This window comes from Rattus norvegicus, chromosome 1 (genome assembly GCF_021556685.1).
Source record: "Rattus norvegicus strain SHRSP/BbbUtx chromosome 1, alternate assembly SHRSP_T2T, whole genome shotgun sequence".
NCBI classification, from domain to species: domain Eukaryota; kingdom Metazoa; phylum Chordata; class Mammalia; order Rodentia; family Muridae; genus Rattus; species Rattus norvegicus.
The window spans coordinates 243,872,456-243,895,003 of record NC_141534.1 but is presented as its reverse complement, the minus strand read 5'-3'; the positions used below and the strand labels follow the sequence as shown (position 1 = coordinate 243,895,003).

Here is a 22,548-nt window from a genome sequence, read left to right as displayed (position 1 = left end):
AGTGCTCTTAATCACTGAGCCATCTCTCCAGCCCTGATCCTGCTTTCTTATACCACCCTTAGCTGTAGTACTGGCACAGCAACATCAGTCTTTAATAAAGTGTCCTACATTGTTGCCCACGTGCCAGTCTACTAGGGGCATTTTCTCAATCTGTTTCCCTCTTCCCAAATGACTCTAGCCTGTGATAAGATGACATTAAAACAAGCAAACACAAGACTTCCAGAACAGTCTGGAGCTGCAAACTGAGGTTTCCACCAGCAGGTATCCTACTTAAAAATGACTGCTAAGGAAAGTGTTTTTCCAGAGTTGACCTCCAGTGCACACAGAGGCTGTTGCTACTGTCATCCAAGGGGTCAGACTGCAACTTGGCAGCAGGACATAGCACTGTCATTCATTTGGTATTGGACAAAACATGCAAAAGTGAGGTGTTCATGTACCAAGTTTCCAGAAAGCCACTAAAGTCAGACCATGTTTGATTCTCTGCAAGGAGACCCTGGTGTATCATTTCATGGTCTTTCTCTACTTCCTATGTGCGATACAATATGATGAACCACATCACGCTCCCCTTTCCATTTCTTTCCCACCATGATGGACTGTGTCCTCAAACTGAGGCAAAACAAATCCTCTCTCCCTTTCAAGCATTTTGTCACAGCAGTAAGAAAAGTAACTAATGTGTAACTGATAAGAAAATTTGATATGTACACGATATTATGCTTTTAATGTTTGTTAAAATCCTGTTTTCTCCTCCCTCCTCTCCTCCCACTCTCTCTCCCCACCTCCTCTTTGCCCCCTCCCATCAACTCCCCCTCTGTTTCTCTTCATAAAATATCAACCAATAGATATCAACCAACCCATAGATATCAACCAAACATGGCATACCAAGTTGCAGTAAGACTAGGCACCTCCCTTGTATTAAGGCTAGAAGAGGCAACTCAGTAAGAGGGAAAGGTTTCCAAAAGACCTGAAAAAGTCAGAAACAGCTCCTGCTCCCACTTTATGAGTCCTACAAGAAAACCAAGCTACACAGCTGTGACAAACATGTAGAGGGGCTGTCTACTCAGGCTCCCTGGTTGTTTACTCCATCTTTTTGAGATGCTATGGGCCCACGTTAGTTGATTCTGTGGTTTTCTTGTGATGTCCTTGACCCCTCTGGCTCCTTCCTCCCCTCTTCCTAAAGATTCCCTGAACTCTGCCTATTATTTACCTGTGGGTCTCTGCATCTCTTTCTATCGCACGTTGGATGAAGCCTCTCTGATGACCACCAGGCTAGGCACCAATCTATGAGTAAGCAGAATACCATTAAGAACCATTTCATTGACTTATTTTTTTCCAACCATGTTTGGTTCTATCCTAGGTCTTTGAGCTATCTGGCCTCTAGTTCCTGGCCCAACAGACAGTGTCAGGAGTAAACTCCCTTTCATGGAAAAGATTGTGTCTTCTGACCCTAAATTAAGTGTTCTCTATAAAATACTAGATAGCACCAGCAAAGGAGAATATGGAAAAGAAAATACTCTTAAAATCCAAATCTAAAAATAAGATATTTGATTTTTTTCTTCATTTTCTTTTTTTTAATTAATTTTATTTTTTACAGTCCAGTCATTACCCACCTCCTGGTCCACCCTCCCAAGGTTCCTCATATCATTCCTCCTTCCCCTGTCTCCAAAAGGATGTCCCCAACTCCCTACCCCACACCCCATCAGGCCTCCCCACCCTCTGGGGGCCTCAAGTCTCAAGGGTTAGGCACATCTTCTCTCACTGAAGCCTGACCAGGAAGTCTTCTGCTGTATATGTGTTGGAGGCTTTGGAACAACTAGTGTATGCTGCCTGGTTGGTGGCCCAGCATCTCCAGGGTCCAGTTTAGTTGAGACTGCTGGTCTTCCTATGGGGTCGCCCTCTTCCTCAACTTCTTCCAACTTTTCCCTAATTCAATTACAAGGGTCCCCAACTGTAGTCCATTAATTGGGTGTATCTACATCTGTGTCAGTCAGTTGCTTGTTGAGCCTCTCAGAGGCTCCTATGTGTAAGCACACCATAGCATCAGTAATAGTATCAGGCCTTGGAGCCTCCCCTTGAGCTGGATCCCAATTTGGGCCTGTCCTTTCCCTTGGGCTCTTGTCCATTTTTGTCCCTGCAGTTCTTTCAGACAGGAACAATTCTTGGTCAGAGTTTTTGACTATGGGATGGCAACCCCATCCCTCCACTTGATGCCTTATCTTTCTGCTGCAGGTGGGCTCTACAAGTTTCCTCTCCCCATTGTAGGGCATTTCATCATCTAAAGTCCTTCCCTTTGAGGACTGAGAGTCCTTCACCTCCCAGGTCTTTGGTACATTCTGGAGGGTCCCCCCTCTTCCCATCTCTCCCCCCACTGAGTGCATATTTCCATTAACTCTGCTGTCCCTCAGAACTTCTTGCCTATCCCCATACCTCCAATACCTGATCTGTTTCCCTTTTCCCCTCCCCTTCCCTAAAGAAATTTGAATATTCAATTGTTTTTAATGTTTGTTTTGTTTCATTTTGACATACTAATGATGTATCTTTCTCTTTTGTTAATTGTTTTATTTATTTACATCCCAAATGTTGCCCTCTTTCCCAGTCCCTCCTCCAAGAGTTCTTTCAAAATGCTGAAGTATAAAAATGGACTATCTTGGAGGGGATTAAAGAAAGCATGCCTTCAGTCTTGTTTTCATTTGTTTTCCTCATCTCTTTCCTCCCACGAGGAAGTCAGGGAGACTTTTGTATGGACACAAAAACGCTTACATCACAGGAGACCTCTAACAGCCAGTGGAGTGTCTTCTGGCAGTCTCTGTGTGAATAGCTCTATGACACAGGTTTTGCATTCTGTTCCTAAGCCAGAGTCAGGTCTAGGGCTAGAGATTTTGCAAGAGTTAAGAGACATCCTGGCAGTAGTATTTCTGTGACAAAGGGCACTGTCTTTAGATGTCCCTTGTCTGTGCCTGAGGAGAACCTCCAAGCCTCCCTTGGGCCACATCGAAGGTACTGTAACCTTGGTAAGCAAATGTCAGGCTTAGGCTACTGAGACTCTGAGCCTTCCTAACTCACATTCTTCCTCATGGTTGCAATAGAAGTTGTCAATGAGGAAGGAGTAAAATCATTTTAAAATTGCTTTGAAGGGATGTTTGTAATATGCTCAAGAACACAGTTCTTTCTACAAAGACTCTGATCTCACAGGTTTACCTTATTTTATTATTCTCGGGGTTCTCTATGACATGTGAAAAGACTTCTTATACCAGGCACATAAATATTATGGGTAACTTACATTCTACATTGTAAATATTCAGTATTGAGAGATGGAACTGTTGAACATTCCAGTCTCTTGATCCATTTGTACAATGTTCTGAGAACTCTACTGACACAGGAGGCAGAGGGTGCATATTTGATCTCTGTCAAACAGTGCCTTTTAGACACTCATTCAAGAGATACCTTTTGTCCGTTTACATAAACCTTTGATGACATAAACCACCAACAAATGAATAGCCAAAACTAAAGAAACCACCTTTAATTTTAATAACATCACAGCACGATGTGGCCTTAAGTACAATATAACATAAGTTAATAATGCACACCTGCCAAATGACCCAGCACGTGCACATGCTCCTGAGGATTCACTGTGCTAGAGTGAGCGAGGCTGTGTGAGGATCCCACACATCCCACACTAGCTGCTTGACCTGTGTAACGCCAGGGTACGTCTGAGCTTTTACTTCCTCAGCTATAAACTAGAATTTACTAGCTCTGCGTATCAGAGCTCTTGTAAGAAGCAATAACAGGAAAAAGCATCCGCCACCTTCAGGTTTGCAATTTTTAAAACAGAGTTTAGTTGATTCTTCAGCTTTCGAAATCAGGTCCAAGCATGGTTGTGCAATGTTCATCAAAGAATGTCTATCTGTGAGGCAGGATTTCATCATTTATATTCTGGATTTACTGAATGTTTAATAACCTTGTCATAATTTAAACTGAATATTTTGTGTTGTTATAAATCCCATGGGACTCCGTTTCAGAACATTAACTCCCTGAGAGCAGTCATATAACTTTATAGTGACTCAGAACAATCAACATGACCACAAAAAAAGTGCAGTATCGGTATTTGCTTTCTGATGAGAACACTTTAGTTGGTTATTGAGAGAACCTGAAGGGGTTGGGGATTTGGCTCAGTGGCAGAGCGCTTACCTAGGAAGCGCAAGGCCCTGGGTTCGGTCCCCAGCTCCGAAAAAAAGAAAAAAAAAAAAAAAAGGAGAGAACCTGAGCTTGGTTGACAGCACCCACACAGTGGGTTGTAACCGTCTGTAACTCCAGTTCTTGGGGTCTCTTCTGTCCTCTGTAGTCACAAGGCATGTGCATACATGCATACAGGAAAATGCAAATGTATAATAAAATAATAAAATATTTTTAAAAAACAGAATGTCTCTGTGGTATAGAAAATTATGAAACATGATCAACCAAAAACTCGAATCATAAAAGTCCCATAAGAAATGTCCTGATAGTATCTGAAGTTTGCAATTTCATCAAGTCAACATGAAGGCTACTATAATGAACTGATTTTGTCATCATCTTATGGGCAGAATATTAAGATCTTGTCCTTGTCTTACTAACATGTGTTGGAAGGGCTGTGGCTCCTATTTCAGGAGCTGACCTTTACCGTTTTAATCAGCACTGTCAGTACTTTGGCCTTTTGAGGAAACATGCTGTATTTCACATCAGTACAGCACTTTCTAATGTGTCTGTGAAACAAAGTGGACTCTTTACAGCTGTCCTATGCAAAGTATTGCTGATGAAAATTCCTCATAAATGTATATTTCTACCAGTTATAAAAGAACCTCTTTGTTAGTCAAAGGCCTTTAAATCTAAACTCCACCTTACACCTGACATTTGATACCAAGATTCTATCATTGTTGGAAGCATATAAAAGGACACAGTAATTTAAAAGCTTTGAGAACTATCTTCTCATGCCCGTTGCAAATCCATCACATTAAATGCCAATACTGTAGTTTTTGACCCTGCTATTTAAGAACATCTATAATTTTAAAACATATAAAATTTTGCCTAAAATAGAACAACATTCCCCAGATGATTTCAGAAAAATAAAAGTAAAATAACTTAGCTGACCTCACACTCCCCTCACCAAACATTTCATGAAGACTGGGAAGGCCAGATTCCCATCTTATATTACGGAGAATTGCCATATGGAAGTATATGAAAGAATTCAGTAATGTCCCTGGTGGAAATTCTCAATGAGCTACATAGGATGAGAATCTGGTTTATAAACAATAAACATTAAATTCTTTAAGGTTTGATCCTGGCCTTCCATGAAGTTCCAGATGTTAACTGAGAAAAAATACTCTTGGGGCTCCAATAACCATGTTTTCTGGGTTCTCAAGAACTTAGTGGGCCACTCAACAACTGACTGCATTGCCATCAAAGGGTGTAACTTTATTTGTAAAATTGCAATATCATTTTTATCCAGTTTTCAATATGGTTAGAGCTGGGACACATAAGGAAAATCAAATTTAAGCAGAAGTCCAATATCATTTATGCAAGTGAGAATTTTAAGGACAAAAAATTGCATATGCTTGTTGTAAAACATTTGAAAAATACAAAATGAATGCCCATAAAAACAGCTAGTAGGCTTTTTCTGATGAGCACAATTCACACGTTTCCCTTTGTGAGGAGAAAGAGAGAAAATTAGGTCAAGTTATCAGGTCCTGGTTGAATAATTTCGAAACCTGCACTTAGGATTCACTGAAATCATTTTCTCTAAGCAAAGGAGAAGGAATGTTTTTAATGTGCTTCAAATGATAAGGCAGATTTTTCAGGGATGAGAAATGGCAGGAGGGATCCTAGAAGCTCAAAGCAAATGTGGTCATGTTAACTTTTGTCAAAACCAAAAGCAGCAAGAAAGCATAAAAGAAGTTACTTACTGTATAAGTCACTCCCACAGCAGTATGGATCAGACAAAAGGAGAAGGGCACCTAGAAACCTCTCCAATGTGTCCTCTCCTCTGCTTCTTGACTTTTTGTCAAGAAATCTATAAACACTTCTAGTCTAGGAGATAGAACAGACTCCTTTCCAGAGGGTGATGGTTATCCCCATGTAATTACTGTGTGTCAAGCTTCTAATCTAAGGACTATTCTTGCTATACTTACATACAAAACTAAGGACTGTATACCTCAACATAAACCAAATCACATCTTAAAAAGAACAGCATTACTGTTGTGGGCAGTTAGCAGGTAGAACAATAGCACACGGTAAAAAAAAAAAGTAACTTGCCCCTTTTTGGCTTATTTATTTTTATTTCGTGTGAGGTTGTTTTGCCTACACATATGTCTGTGCAACATGTGCATGCAATGTCCATAGAGGCCAGAAGATGGCACCAGATCCCTTGGAACTTGAGTTACAGATGGTTGAAGGCATCCATGTGGGTGCTGGGAATCAAAACCTGGTTTTCTGAGAGTATCCAGTGCTCTTTAACTTCCAGCCCCAAGTAACTTGCTTAGTTATACAACTAATAAATGTGTATAAAGCCAACTTCTTACTCTACAGACACACAACCAAAGATACTGTAGTCACCATACAGATCCACTGAGAAAACAATTGACGATGTACCAGTTAACACACTCTAATAAATTATGTCTGAAGTTTGGTAAGTGAAATTTCTGTTTAATCAATGAAGTCAAAATTAGTAATCTATTTTTGGCTAAAACCACAGCCTCACTGTGCTTTTGAATTTTAGTTCTTTTCTGAGCCATATGGCTCCTGTGCTTCATCACGAGCTCCAACTACAGCATGGATGGTTTATATGGGGAGAGGTGTAAGCTGTTTCAAGTATTTTTAGGCTGCTTTGCCCATATGCCTAAAGAATTTCATCCCTCTTGGTGAAATCACTTTTCCAACCTGCCAGAGTATCTTTGTTCCAACAGGTATAGTGGCTCAGAAGTATAATTCCAGTGCTTTTCATACTGAGACAGGAGGATAACCATGGGTCCCTGACCTACAGAATGAGACAATGTCAAAAAGAAAAAAAAATGGACCCGAAGAATGATGGTCTGCCCACAAGCTCACACATTCTATCTAGCATCCATTTGCTTCCCATCTGAGCCAAATAGTACTTTGGTTGGAGAAAGTATTTAAACCTAGAAGATGTGGGTGGTTTTTAGCCTTCCCTCTACTCATCTCTTCCAGTGCTCTAGGTATCCACACCCCGACTTTCTCCCTATCTGTCTCAAAACCTATTCCACCCTGCTCACAATCAGTCTTCTACTCTTTCACTGCAGTAGACGTGAGACTGCAGAGGCAATCTGGGAAAGTCATTACAATCAATTTAAAAACCAAGTGTGGTTAACTGACTGAATCCCTTGCTGGGAGGCGTCATTCACATACAAAAGAATTATGGAAATGTTTATAGTACTTTTCAAAGGAAGAGTTATGACCAAAAGGCAGCTAGTGAAAAAATTACCTATAAACTTTAAAAGAATCATTCTGCTTTTGTTATTTTTCCCGTGCAAGAAATCTAAACATATATTTTAAGATTTCATATGAGAAGGAATTATAGTCAGAGATAAACCTGTAAAGCCAAGACTATGAATAATCTAAATCCCAGAGTTCTCATACATGAAGACTTTGAAAAGTGATTTGTACAAACAAACATACTGTGTGAGATCATAATATAGGCCATCAAATAATCAAGAAAAGGAAAAGAAAGCAGGCCCTAAAATAGTGGAGAGGACCTAAAACAGCCTCTTCACTCTGACATCCATAAATTTCCTCAGCCCTAAAATTAAGCTGTGTAAACTTCCTTATTTCTGCTCTCACTTCAGACTTGGGCATTGTTGACCACTTTTATCTAATGCTCATGGAAGGTTTACCACTGTGCTAATAGTACTTCTCTTGAGGGCAAACTCCAATGAGTAAAGGCCAAGCGATAAACCTTCTATGTATTTCTATGAAAAGTTGAGGTGTCAAAAATAAATGAATAACGAACTCCTTATAGTTCCTTTAAAGTGGAAGATGTGTTTCATAGTCCAGCCTAAGTAAGACAATGACTCGTGGTGTTGTGTTAATGACTTCAGGAATGGTTTCTATTATCCCATTTTCATACAGACATACCAGTGGAGACTTTTATTTCCATGAAATATAAAATTGGGTAACCAAATTGAAACCATGGTCCAGAGGAGTGTGTCTAGTAAACTAAAAGGAGGGTAGAAGGCACAGACAACAGGAAACCTTGTCACTGTCTCTGCAGAGGAACGGAGGAGATAGTGGCTCAGAGAACTTTTTTGAAACATAGTCAGTCACGGGAGTTAAAGACAAAGAATGAGCCTTTAATATTTTAGGACAAACTAAAAATTAAAACAGAGAACATTTGTTAGCATCTTGGCAAATAGTTATCAGTACAAAGCAGCCATACTGTAAGATAAATTGACAAAAGTTTAGGAACAGACACATGTATGTATGTATGTATGTATGTATGTATGTATGTATGTACATGTGAATATATGTATGAACAGTGAATAGGAAAAACAGGCCATACATTTGAAAGAGTGCAAAGAGGGGTATATGGAAAATTTTGGAGGAGAGCAAAATTATGTCATTATACTTTAATCTCAAAAGTAAAAGAAATAATAAACAAATAATAAAATGAAACCTTTTATGATTAAAAAGGTTTAAGTTGACAAGGCCTCCATAATGGCATGAAGACCACATCATCTGATATGATAATGTGAATGGGGAAAATTTCACAGAGCCACACCCTAATGAGTAACAGTGAGTCAGTGGCCACTGAGAGAGGCAGTTTTCACCTGAGATGAGCTCTATAATAGACTATCCAATCGCAAGTGACCAGCCCCATAAACATGCATATGAGCACCATTCAAGAGGACTCAGTATGTTACACACATATGTGGGTGTAAGTAATGATTATGTATATAATACAACACATGGAGATGAGGTCGTGAATTTGAGAAGAAGTTGAGGAAATCGTGAGACCATGGAAGGAGTTGGAGGGAGGCATGTAAATAACGTAAACAGTGTTCATTTATGACAATTTCAAAAATGTTTGAAGATTAAACTAATGTCAAAACTCAAGTTCTTACACTGCCAAGTTGTGATGGGTCCTTCAAAGTATACTGCTTTATCAGGGAAGGAAACCCTTGCCATTCCTGCCTGTTCCCACGCCAAAAGCAGTACTGGCACATGCAGGCTTCACTGTTAGCATTGGTGGGATAAATGAGAGAACGTCAGGTGATAGTGGGAATTAAGTTCCAGTTTGCAAGTAACATGAATGAAGGGAGTCAGCACCAGCTAACAGCTGGAACATCTGGTCGAGAACAGAGGGAGAAGCAGGAGAAAGAAAAAGATCAAGAGCAGAAAATGTTGCCCAACCTACAAAACGGTCAGCCCTGAAAACAGACATACAAGTAACTAACATATGGGCTGAACAGGTTGTATGTGTATGTATGTACATATAAATGCATGCTTGCAATAAGAGAGAGTGAAAAAAGAGGCCATTAACTTGAAAGAGAGAGGAAAGGCGTGTGTGGAAGGAGTGAGAGGGAGGAGTGGGAAGAAGAAATAGTGTAATTAAAGGAAAAAAAAGAGTCATTCGGTGCTGGAGCACAGAGTGGGGACTGTGACATCTGGAAGCAGCTTGGAGTGAGGAAAGTGACTCTGGCCCCAACTTTGACCCATTATGTGACCTCAGTCTAAAAATCTGACTATTTCTTATCGATATTTTCTCTCACTTCTTCGGGACATAAGAAATTTATCAAATAAATAGCGAATGAATTTTTTTCCTGAGAGCTGAAAATCAAGCCCTGTCAAAAGACATGTGATAGTTAGGTGTTTCCACTTTCTCTGAAATCACCGCTCGGGTAAACACTGTGCATCCGGCCTTTGTTTAGAAAGTGCCGCTTTCTGACGGGTAGTATAGTAGACGTGGGTAAAATTTTCCGTGTGTTAATAAAGTAGTTTGAGGCATAATCTGTGAAAAGCAATTGGAAAGCTGTGAAATATTTAGGATCACTTTGTTCTCAGTATTGCCAGTGCGTCCCTGCCTCCTGGTCGTCGCTGCTGTACCCTTCTCATGTGTCTTTCATCTAGTGCTTTCTCCTAAGGCCACTCGTGACCACCCCTTCCTAATTGGTCCATGTTTCCTTTTCAGAATGTTTCCTCTCACACTCGATGTTATTGACACTATCAAAACCTGCCACTTCCCCTGCTGCTGTGCTTAGAACTAGGTTTGTGCCACCTGACACTTTTGTTAAACTTGGATTGCATTTGGGTGTGTTGATCAATAGTGTTTGAAGGCGGACATCATGGCAAGGGCTTAGGTCATGAAGACAGAACTTCGTAACTGACTGATGCATTTCAGAAGAGAGTAACCTCTCACCTTTATGTGGCTAAACCATATACATTTAGAGTGGAGTGTTATAAAAGATACCCCAGCCTTGGCTTCCTTTTGCTTCCTCTTCTCTTGCTTCCATTTTTGCCATGGATCTTTAGCCAATGGGGTCTTCCCCAAAACCAAACAGATTCAGCCACTCATCTGGAACTTTCAGGCTTTTCTGGACTCCAGAATTGGAAGCCAAAATAAACTACCGTTCCTTATAAGTTACCAATCTCAGGTTCTATTTTCACAACCAAAATTGCACTAAGGCACCTGATCGAAAAGTTTATAAAGTTTATAGAATGAACTTAGAACCACAGATATGTGAATACCACTCTCCCATTCATTATGACCCTAAGTGAATGACTCAAACAAACTCATTCTCTCCATCTGCATCATAAGCTGAACATAGCTTCATTCAGTACCCATCCTGGAGTGAGGATTTCATGAGGAGAAGACCTGGCACCTGGCACCTAGTAAAACAATAGGATGAACATGGAAATTGTTACTGTGGCGTCTGTCCCCTTTCCTCCAGCCACACCGCACTGCTTTCAGCTCTCCTCATTCCCTCTCTGAACGATTACATTGGTCATCTCATTTATACTTCTTCCTCCTGTCTCTCAGGGTTCCATTCTCTACAGGAAAATAATGTTAAATATAATGTTTCATATCATCGTCCTTTATAAACATCGCCCTTTGTAACAAAGTGAATTGTAGAATAAACAGAGATCAGACATCTAATTATGTTGTAACTATATACAGATACACACATGAACACACACATAAAATTGTACATTACTACATATATATATATACATATATATATGTATATATATGCATAGTTCCATCTCTCCAACCTCATTATTTACAACTTCTCACATCCTTATCATTGGCTGAGTAGAATGTCATTCTTGAGTGTTCTGTGTACTCACACACCTCCATGTCTTCGCACATAATCCTTGCTCTACTTGGAACAAATTTTATCATTAATTCTGCCCAGAAGTTCTCTGTGCGTCTTCAAGACTAACATCAGCAGCACATCTTTTGAGATTCTTCCTAAAACAAATACAACTCCCACTCTAAAGTGATAACAGCATATGACTTACAGTTAAGAGTTGTCTATTAGTTGTCTAACTGTCTTCCCAATTAAAGATCTTCTTAAAGAGGGAATACATCTTTGGCCATCAGTTCTTTTCATCAGGCTTGAACCACAGTGCACATAATACATTTGTGTTGATCTAGCTTGATAATCCATGAATTCTAGTGCTTTGTTGAAGAAAAATTAGAATGTATGATTCAAGCCAGTCTGAATATAAAAGGAACAAAGAATTAGGTGGACAGATTGAAAAGTCAATCATGAAAGCAATGTAAAACAGCCTTAGAGTTTACCTCACATGTCTGTCTTTCTCATGATCCACTGAGAAAACATATCTTACTTTTTGAAAAGCTAAGAAATGTCTCAGTGTAGATGTAAGCACTAAAACATGGAGGAATGATTACACATAAGTCACTTGGAGCATGAAGAGTGAGGTAAATCCACAAGGATTGATATGCGGTTGGCTAATAGACTATGCCGTGCTCAACTCCTATACAGCTCACTGACAGATGAGAAACAGCAGAGGCCTTTACAGTAAAGAGCTCTGTCTTTCAGAATCATACAAATTTAGCCTGCTCTGCAGCAGGACTTTACAAGTCTAAGTCAAGTCACGACTCAACTCCAGGAGAAAAATATGAAAAGCATGTATCTTTATGTGCATTTTCACGTTTTTAATCTCTTCTGAAAGATTCTTTTGAATTGATTCTTAGGTTCTTGACTATGTCCAGGTGGAGTGCTCCTTGCACTGTCCTAGAGAGGGCTGTAGTGCTGTGTTCTTAAGTCCCTCAACCTGTCAAATTTTAACACAAACCACAGAATGTAATTCTTAGACCTCATGATATTTTTAAAGGGATTGGTTTCTTTTGTAACAATTTGGAATTGAAATTATAATTTAGCTTCAGTTGCCACAGAAGATTTCTTCTTTGAATATAGTTAAGATGTAGAGAGGAGGTGGTGACTCTGTAGCTGGACTTCTCTAGAGCTCTATGGTACTTGGTCAAAACTCAATTTTTATTTTCTGAATCCACCATCAAAAAGGAATGATATGAGAAATGATAAAGCTAACATAGGGTGAAATAATTAACTTAACAATTGTTAAGAATTAATTATGATAAATTATGATTAAATATCAAAATCAGACTTACTAGAAATATAAATATGTTTGTGAACTCATTAAAAGATTTTTTCGTCTACCTCACCAACAAACCTTACAAACAACAAGAAACCCATTGTATTTTTTTTCTCCCTTACTAAACTTGGCATAAAACATTTTTTGAATTGTTTTATTTTCTTCTAGGCAAATTACCTAATTTATATTGAAGATCAAATGAAAAACTCCACAATTGATAATGAAAAGAATGCACAAAACTATTAGCCTAAGTTTGCAATACAGAAAGCTCATGCCATTATCTTTTAAAAAAGAGTTTTATGTCCTTACTTTATGTGAATGAGTATTTCCCTGCATGTGTTTGTGTTACCATTTCTGTGCTTGATGCTCAGAGGCCGGTGAACGCCTTGTACCCCTGCAAATGAAGTTACAAATGTTTGTGAATGAGTGCTGGGAACCCAGTTCAGGTTCTGCAAGAGCAGCAAGTGCTTCTAATAGCTGAGCCATCTTGCCAGCCCCAATTCTTGAATTCTTTACTATTTTATGAATGTTGTTATCAAAAGATATAAACTACACAGTTCAATGGGCCAAAACCAGTCTGACTTGCAATTTTATAAAGGTTTATTGAAACATAGCTGCACATTTATTTATATACCATCTATATTGCTTTCTCACGATTTAATGTCAAACTTAGTAGTTAACACTGTTCTGTCCATCATCTAAAGTATTTACTATCTAATCCTTTAAAATAATAACCTTCTTGACCTTCGCCTTCAGCAGTGGACATCATGTCAAATAAAATCAGATCTTTAGAATCTGGGACCCAGAGATGGCAACTTTGACATAGGTTTTCTTTTTAAAAATTAAGAGATTTTTATAAGAATAAAAGTCAATCAACAATAATGAATTTAAATCAAACAGTAATTATTAAAATGACTTAATTTCCCTGTTTGAAAGCTTAACATGACAGATATTTATGGGCATGAAATGAAATGAAAAAGATGAATTATTTTCCTGCTTTATTTAGCCCCTGAAGGAAGTAACATACCTTTTGTTGATGTAGTGAGAATGACCTGTGATCTGTAACTGATTTCTTACAGAGAAACGGAGAACATGGGCTATTGCCATCTTAAGTCAGAAAAGCTGATGACTCAGAGACTCTTCCTGGGCTCTGTCTAAGTCATCTGACATGGAAATGAATGATTCAGATGTGTGATGGCTCTACCAGAAGTAAGGAAGGAGTTGTGATTCATCTAATACGAGGTCATGAGCTTTGTTCCTGAGGCAGAGAGGAGATGTACATTTCTCTTTCTTTATGATGTACGTTCTTGCACAAGTTCCCTTCCAGATCTGGGATCCCAAATGGAAAACACAGCTAATTAAATTAGCTTCCTAATGGCTCTGCTGTGAGGGTAGTCACACTCACGTGTGACTCTGAAGTGTGAAGTCACTGACAGGACCTGGTGCTCTCGGGGTACATTTGGTTAGTGTCCACCGGGTATTATATATAAAGGATTATTTGCTCGTATCTGCAGGACCACATGCACTGAAAATCTCACAACAGATGGTTTCCTCAAGTTGGACAATTTTGTATAAAGTAACAATTTTGTGAAGTGAGTTCCATCTTCCTATTTATTTAAGCTGAATTTTACTAAATAGCTGTCTGCTAAAGTTTTATTCTCGGCACATTATTCAAGAAAAAATATACCCTTGGATTAAAATAAATTCTCAGAGAAAAATACAATTTCCTAGTAAGCCCACTGGAAATCCTTTTTTGATTAAGGGGAGTTGTAAAACATAATAGACGGTAAGCAAAACTGTCCCTAAGTTAAAAATGACACTCTGCAAACAGATTGAAAGGACAATTGTCTTAGTCTACATCTCTGCCCTAACGCACTACCTTACGGTAGGTGTTTTATATAGGCAATAGAACGCATTGTTTAGACATCTGAGCACCAGGAACTTGGAGCTCAAGAAGCTAGGAAGTTCCCTGTCTGATGAGCTCCTGTGCCCGCAGCTGGTACCTCTTTCTTCGTCCTCACAAATGGGGAGAGCAGTGCAGCCTGACTCAGCTTTCTGGACAGGGGCGTTCATCTCGGTTGTGAGGGTCTCTCTATAGAACCCTAAGTGTTCATACCATCATACCATCTCCCAAAACGATGCTTACAGATTAAACAAAGAGACAAAAGCAAAGCTTTCACATCATAGTGAACACTTTTAAAAGGCCACCACATTTATCTGTTTACAAGATATTTTGTTCCCACTTCACAAAGCCTTAGCCGAGATGAGGAAAATATAAACAAACATCTTATGCACAGAGTCTCCTTACGAAAGCCCCTTCTGTCTTCATCATCACACTGCTGGGGTGGAAGTGAGGGTAAAAACAGAGACGTTTAAAAACTCCAGCAAAACAGTGGAGAGGACGCAGGGTCAAAGTTCATAATATTAATGATTTCCCCTGAAGGAAGGGGTTTTTTTTTGTTGGTTTGTTGTGTGTGTGTGTGTGTGTGTGTGTGTGTGTGTGTGTGTGTGTGTGTGCGCGCGCGCCCTATGTTAACCTAGTCTGCAAGTGAGATCACCAGTATCATCCTTGCGTTGTAGTAAAAAACAGATTTCGTGTGTCATAGAACAAATACTCGGACTGAAATTAGAGAGTCCAAATAGCTTTCAGAGAAGGACCATCCTGCTGCCGCAGCAGCTGTGGTTGGGTGGCGGTAGGCACTGGGAACATGATTGCTCCCCGTTCACCACTATGTTCTTAGTGCTTAGTACTTGGTTCTTAGGCTGCTGGTGGAGCTAAAGGTGCCCCCCCCCACTTGCTTTTCCTCTTGCAGTTCTACCTGTTTAATTCTCCTTCCCCTTTATGCCAGTCATCTCTGCAGGAAGCCATCCGTGAATGACATGCCACCTCTCTCTTTCTCTTCCCCTCACTAAGAAAGAAAGAAGAAAGGAACTACAAAAGTGTAGCTGGAGAAAGCTAAATCCCGACTGTACTGAGCCCTAAAGCACTCAATAGTCCTTCCTCGTTGCATCCCTGCCTCTGAGGAGAAAGTTCTCACACTTGAGAGGGCCAACGTTGTGTGGTCTCCCAGATAACACGTGCATCTAGACTTTAAGAAGAATTCTTGATGCTGACGATTATGATGGTTCAAGGGAGCAGGAAATTGAAAGAGCTGGAGAAGAAATGAATTCTGATCCTTGTCTGGCAGATTTGTATGTCAAGTCCACCACAAAGCAATTGTTTGTACCCACACCTCTGAGATTTGAACATAAATCACTGGATATGCAGCATTTTGTTGTCCTTAAAATTTCAAGGAAGGGGTTTGGGGATTTAGCTCAGTGGTAGAGCGCTTGCCTAGCAAGCGCAAGGCCCTGGGTTTCCGTCCCCAGCTCCGGAAAAAAAAAAAGAAAAGAAAGAAAAAAAAACTTCAAGGAAACTGCTGATGCCATCTCTACACAGTCATCTTCTCCATGCTTAGGGGTTCCCAGAGAAAACACAGTTTCAATTTTCCGGGTGCCAGGAAGGTTTTTTTCTGAGCCTAACTATAATTCTTTCTCAGTGATATTAGCCCTGACCCTACCCGGCTGACTGAAACAGCTCCTTATCTTCATCTGGATTATATTTCTCTGCCTATTTGAAGATTGTTATTACAGTATCCCTCCGCTCTAGCATTCTGTTGGCCACGAAATTTTAGTTCTCTTAGCATTTCCTAATTTGTAACTCAGAATGTTCATATGCCTTTCTGATGTTCCTCAAGTAGATGGCGTGAGGGATAAATTAACAAATAATAAACACAGTAGTCTTTGGCCAGTGCTGCACCCAGTCACCGGGCCAACTCAGGTTTCCCTTGTTGCAGTGATCTGAACATCCAGTAGCTAGGCTTGTGTTGGCCACAGTTTACGGTGTGTGTGTGTGTGTGTGTGCGCGCGCGCACACGTGCGCACGATGGTATACTCTTGACATTTGAGTCTCTCACTCCAGCATGGCTAATGTTTCTGTTTGTTGTTGATGATTACTTCATGTTAGCTGTCACTGTCATAGGTAGCCACCATGGTCTCTGATGCTTACCTTAGTATTCAGCTAATGGTGAGGCCAGGAGCTCATTAATATCACAGTACTTTCCAAGGAATTCTGTGTGCGTTTGGAGCACACCCTGAATACTCCGTGTCAGAAGGAAAATTTGCTTAGCCTTCCTTTTCTGCTTTGGTATACTCTTTAGACTATCCCCATAATGCTTGAGTCATGTTTTCCCCATCCGTAAGTTTAAATTTATTAATTCTGATTAATTAATTCTAATCAAGCTAAGTTTGATTCCAAGGACACAAACAGTAGAAGGGGAGAGCCAACTCTGATTTCACATGTATGCTGTGGCAAATGCACATACACATATACCATATGCAATAGTAATTAATAATAATGAATAATAATAATAATAATGTAGTGCAGTTTTCCTGGGCTTATGTTAACATCTTAATGTTGTGTGTGTATAGCAGTTCACTTTGGGTTTACATTAACTTAATATTATACAAACTCTATTTATTCTCTGCCCCTTCCCTGGTGCTTTTATGGTCATTAAAACCACATACTTAATATGTTATATACATACCAATGCAAGTTTATAATTATTGCTTTGTTAATCCATCTTTTAAATAAAACAATTACCAATATACTTTCTTTTTAGGATTTATTTTATTTTTATGAGACTGACATGCTGCCTACTACACTACAGAGCTGCCTTAAGATTTATTTTATTTTTAATTATGTGTATGTTGGGGTGGGGGGTGTTAAGTTCCCCTGGGAGCAAAGCCATGGAGGCCCGATCCCTCTTGAGCTGACAGGATAGAATTAGAGGCAGTTGTGAGCCACCTGACATATGTGCTGGGAATCAAACTCAGGACTTCAGGAACAGCACACACTCTTAACTGCTGAGCTGTCTTTTCGGTCCTCTATTTATCCTTTCTTTTATATTTACCTAAGTTTATATTTGCTGGTGGGTAGTGATAAAAATAACTGGATTTGTTGCTGTTGTTGCTGTTGTTGTTGTTGTTGTTGTTGTTGTTGTTGTTGTTGTTCCTTCACCTGGCCTCAACTTACTATCTTTCAGCCTTTCATATGTGCCTAAAAAATTCTTCTAGCATTGTTTGCAAAATTGGCCTACTGTCAATGAGCTGCCTCTTAGTTGTATTAACCTAAGTTTGTCTTGGTTTCTTCCTCACCTCGAAAGATAGTTTTGCTGCACATAGATTTCTTCGTTGGTAGGTTTTTATTATTTTTATTTCACCATTTTAAATATCACAGACCCCTACATTCTATCCCGGCAGCTCCTGATGGGAAATGCGGTGAGGAACTTTGAGCATGAACCACTTTCCTCCCAGACCCTTTGGCTCTTTCTTAGTAGTTAAATTAGTGTGTCTGCCTGTGACTCTCTGAGGCCTTCTTCCTCCTTACTGTTTTGGGCAGATTAGATTCACACACTAACAGTTTTCACTGCATTTAGAAACTTCCTGGCATTTCTTCATTATTCCCCTTGCTCCCCTCTCTCTCCTGTCTTTCTGTGACTTCCTTTCAGATGGACTAGACTGTACTCCCTGACTCTGAGACACTGTTCAGCCTTCTTCATTGGCTCTTTCTTATCCTCAGTGTCAGTGAGGCTAACTGACCTTTCCTGGGGTTGGCTGCTTGTGCGGTCTGTGTATAACTGCCCAGGTCTGCTGCTGAGGTCTTAATGAACTCTTCACTCCGTACTTCGCATCTCAGCTCTACACTTCATATTTGACCTTTAAATCATTTCTCTGTGCTGATCTCGACTTATTAAGAGACTGTTTTCATATTCTCTTTACATGTGGTCTTAGTTAGCTCTTTGAACATAGGTAAAACAGATTTAAATCTCTTTCTAGTACCTACATCCTGACCCCTTTGGGGCAGTTTGTATTGACTGCTTTCATATTGATGGTGCAGTGTTTTAATTTTCTGGGAATAATAACTAATTTTGTTGAAACCATACATTTAGAATAATATCACATGGTGTCTCTTGACATTTGAGTCTCTCACTCCAGCATGGCTAATGTTTCTGTTTGTTGTTGATGATTACTTCATGTTAGCTGTCACTGCCATAGGTAGCCACCATGGTCTCTGATGCTTACCTTAGCATTCAGCTAATGGTTAGGCCAGGAGCTCATTAATACCACAGTACTTTCCAAGGAATTCTGTGTGCGTTTGGAGCACACCCTGAATACTCCGTGTCAGAAGGAAAATTTGCTTAGCCTTCCTTTTCTGCTTTCATAGAACCATAACATTAGACAAAAGACAAAGTTTCGGCTTCTCCCTGATGATTCACACGACAGTAGGGAGGCATGTTCACCTCCTTATGAGTGGCTGTGGACTTTTATATCTGCTCGTGCTTTTTCCGTTCTCCTCTGGCCATCTTTCCCCATCTTTTCCTGTAACTTTTGCAAAGCCCTGATGTGCATCCGTCATCACTAACTACCTCAGGTAGCTGGGATCTTCATCTCTGTGCATCTTTCCTACAATTGATTGAAAATCATTTCTATGGGGAACACTCAGACTCAGTGAGTTCTAAGTCAAGTCAAACAGACAGTGCTGTGCGTGGACTGTTTTCAGGGAGCTGTCAAGCAGGTCAGAAGATGACAGTTCTGTGGGAATGGAGTTTAAAAGGACTTCTCGCCTCGTTCTGCTTTCCTGCGGCCGCTGGGCTGCCGTGACTGCAGAATGGTACTTTTCAAGGTTATTATAAAGCTGGCAGTGCCGTGCTGACAGTAAGACAGTAGAAACCTACCATCACCCACGGGTTTTCATACACACAGATTCATCTGTGTCCCCTGATCAACGCTCTCTAATTGCTGCAAGAGTGCAGTTCCCCGTGTGGGTTCTGAAAAGTCCCTTCTGGCCATTTTCTTTGGTTTTGGTTTTGGTTTTGGTTTGGTTTCAGTAGCTAATTGTTCCGTGCAAGAAAAGCATCTAGCATTTGTCTCTGCCGGTTTCATTCGCTGCTGTTATTATAGCAAGCATCTTGACAACAGTCTCTACTGTACTAACATGAAATTCACTGATAATATTACCAAGGCAGACACACATTTTCAAAATGATTGATGTAATTGTCTAATTGTAAAGAAAGAAAGAGGTCGGTCCTTTCTGTGGGCTCACTTTGAATTTTGACATTCCAAGTGACCTGACTACAGTTGTGCTCGGCAGAGATCCTGCCACTGACGTTCCCAGAATGCTAGTGCTACTGGAACAATGAGCAGTCTACCCTCCGTTTATGTCAGATTCACATTTCTTAAAAAATAACTGGAGAGTAATTGCATTTTTGTTTGTCTGGTTTACCTTGATGTAAAACTGAATTTGGTCCTGGGCTCAAGGCATTGCAGACAGGTTTTTTTTTTGACTGCGTGAATGATTGCTAGAGCAGCAGCATAGTGTTGAATTATCATATCATCTCCTGAATATTCCTGAGACAAACTCCTCACACCTGGTCCTCGGAAACTTCCCAAATGCCCGCTAGGGGGCAGTACTACTCCTTGAGAGATTTACATCAGCCCGCTTTAGAGCAGCGGTTGGTCCTTTTTTTGTTTTGTTTTGTTTGTTTTGTTTTGTATTTTCTTTTTCTTGTGTTTTAATTTAAGGTGCACCAAATTCAAAGACGAGTTTTCAATTGTGAAGCGCTCAGCTGACTGACTGCAGCCCTGCTACATTCCATAGCTTATTTCTATTAACTACATTCTGCCTTTTCGGAAATCTAATAACAATCATTAAATCATCTGACGACATGTTGGTAGATGTTTAAATACTCATTTGTCTTCTTTTCAACTTTTTAAAATATTTTTTACTTCATTGAGATAAACAAATATGGAAACTAATCTACTCAGATAAGTATTAACTCCCTCTGTTTTAAGACCATGGTTGCTTAAAGAACAGCCCTGACATCTTCCAGGGGCCGGATGGCCTAAAAGTCGATATTTTTAGCAGGATTCTTTTTGGTGTGTAATCCAGATTGCCTGAGAAAGAAACAAAGGAAGGAAGGAAGGAAGGAAGGAAGGAAGGAAGGAAGGAAGGAAGGAAGGAAAGAAAAGAAAAGAAAAGAAAAGAAAAGAAAAGAAAAGAAAAGAAAAGAAGAGATGGCTCTACAAAGAAGTACTGACCTTGTGACTGGTGCACAGAACCAGTTTTGAAACCCTTGCCATTCTGTCAGATGTTCAGCTTGAGTGGCAAATATAACGACAAAAGTCCTGCTTATTCTTAGTGAGCCACAACCACGTCTTACTCCTCTGTTCTGATCGTGTTTGTAAATATAGCTTTGGATGTTGTAATTACCATCATCTTCTGTGACCTTTGATATACTGCCTAGATAGTCAGCATTGCAAGGAAATATAAATCCTATGTCCCCTGTGTTTCATTCTAAATAGGTAAAAAGATAAATAGATAAGGGACGATGGAGAGAGGGAGCGAGGGAGCAGGGGGAGGGAGGGAAGGAAGGAAGGAAGGAAGAAAGGAAGGAAGGAAGGAAGGAAGGAAGAAAAAATTTAATTCCACCAGAGGGCATCATGACAATTTTCACTTGCAAAAGAAACTGTAATGGGGCAGCTAAAAATTTTCCAGATTTGGAATGTTGAAATAAATGAGCATAATTAAAACAGCAATACTTTGACCAAGACATTGGTTCAGTTATGACTTTACAACCCCATAGGTTGATTCATTTTGCTAAAGATATGTTCATCCCTTAGAGACACAATTTTGGCAAAAAAAAAAAAAAAATTAACAACTTACATTCCCAAAGAGTGATACCCATACATTGTTACCATACCCCAAGCTTAAATCTAAATAAGATTTTCCTCCCCTTTTCAGAAATTTTGTTAGGAATTCTACAAAACTTTCTAAATGATGGCATTTTACTACCAATCACGACTTTGAAAAGAACCACAAGACAACAGGCCACCCTGCAGGAGCCCTGTGCATAGTTGTTAGTGGAGAGGTGACATGGAACACCAGTAAAGCTAAAGCTCAGGTGCTCGTTCATTCATTATTCATTCATTCATTCACTCATTCATTCATTCATTCATTATTCATCAGTACAACTATTAAGGACCCATTACGCACTACTTTCCTGGGCTTCTAGGCTAGTAATAGTATATGAAATACTAGATTTTGACTTAATAGAACATGACTAGTAGAGAAACATATAAAAGAAGGGCTAAGCAGTCAAATAAAAACAATTCTTCGGTCAAGAAATCAACAGGAAGCCAATAAAAGGAATTCATGAAAGAAATAGCAGGGAACTTAGACCAGCTCCTAGGAAAGGCCCTGGGAGCCTGCAGTCTGATGACGTGACGACAAGAGCAGCCTGGCTAAAGGCTCCTCTGCTGGGGTGAGAAGTTCTGCTCTAGGTACACAAAGGAGGCCTCCATGTGCAGAGCAATATGCCCTAGGCAGAGGCACTCACAGTGAACTCAGGCTGGACCCTGCTAGGAACCTTGAATTTCATTTATAGTGTAGCATGTTCCAAAGTATCGATTGAGCAGGACAAAGATGAAGTTAGGGGAGCAAGGGAAGCACAAAACAAAACTGGAGCAGCGAACTGAGGCCCCAGTACAGAGTACAGTGGCTCAGAGGAGAACATGGCAACCAGCGGTATGACATAAGCACCTGACTTCAGTGGTTTAGACGTGGCATCCGCAGGCCTTACGGAGGCATTGCATATGGAAAGAAAGTTGAGATATAAGTGATCTGCATGTTTTTAGCTGGGACAACGGGGGGGGGGCTGTTCTTCCTAACGTGCATGGAGATGTTCCTTGGGCGATGTTTTCAAGCTCTGTGTAGCGAAGGGCAGGGAGCCCTTCACCCTTTCTGCATCTCCCACTAAACTGTAGCTCATGTGGCTGCTGGTGGTCTGTGATCAGAGGATTAGCTCTCTGTTCCTCAGAAGAACTCCA

The 22,548-nt window shown here is 40.1% G+C and overlaps 1 protein-coding gene and 1 long non-coding RNA gene across 13 annotated transcripts in view; one reads left to right on the top strand and one right to left on the bottom strand.

Moving 5' to 3' along the window:
* LOC148007899 (uncharacterized) overlaps positions 1–20,945 on the bottom strand; it is a 29,747-nt gene extending 8,802 nt beyond the window's left edge. The window contains exons 1-2 of the long non-coding RNA XR_015648177.1: positions 20,761–20,945; positions 1,205–1,278 (exon numbers count right to left, since the gene is read on the bottom strand). This is a non-coding gene — a long non-coding RNA (uncharacterized LOC148007899). The remainder of the gene's footprint in view (positions 1–1,204; positions 1,279–20,760) is intronic.
* Rnls (renalase, FAD-dependent amine oxidase) overlaps positions 1–22,548 on the top strand; it is a 273,500-nt gene that overhangs the window by 158,826 nt on the left and 92,126 nt on the right.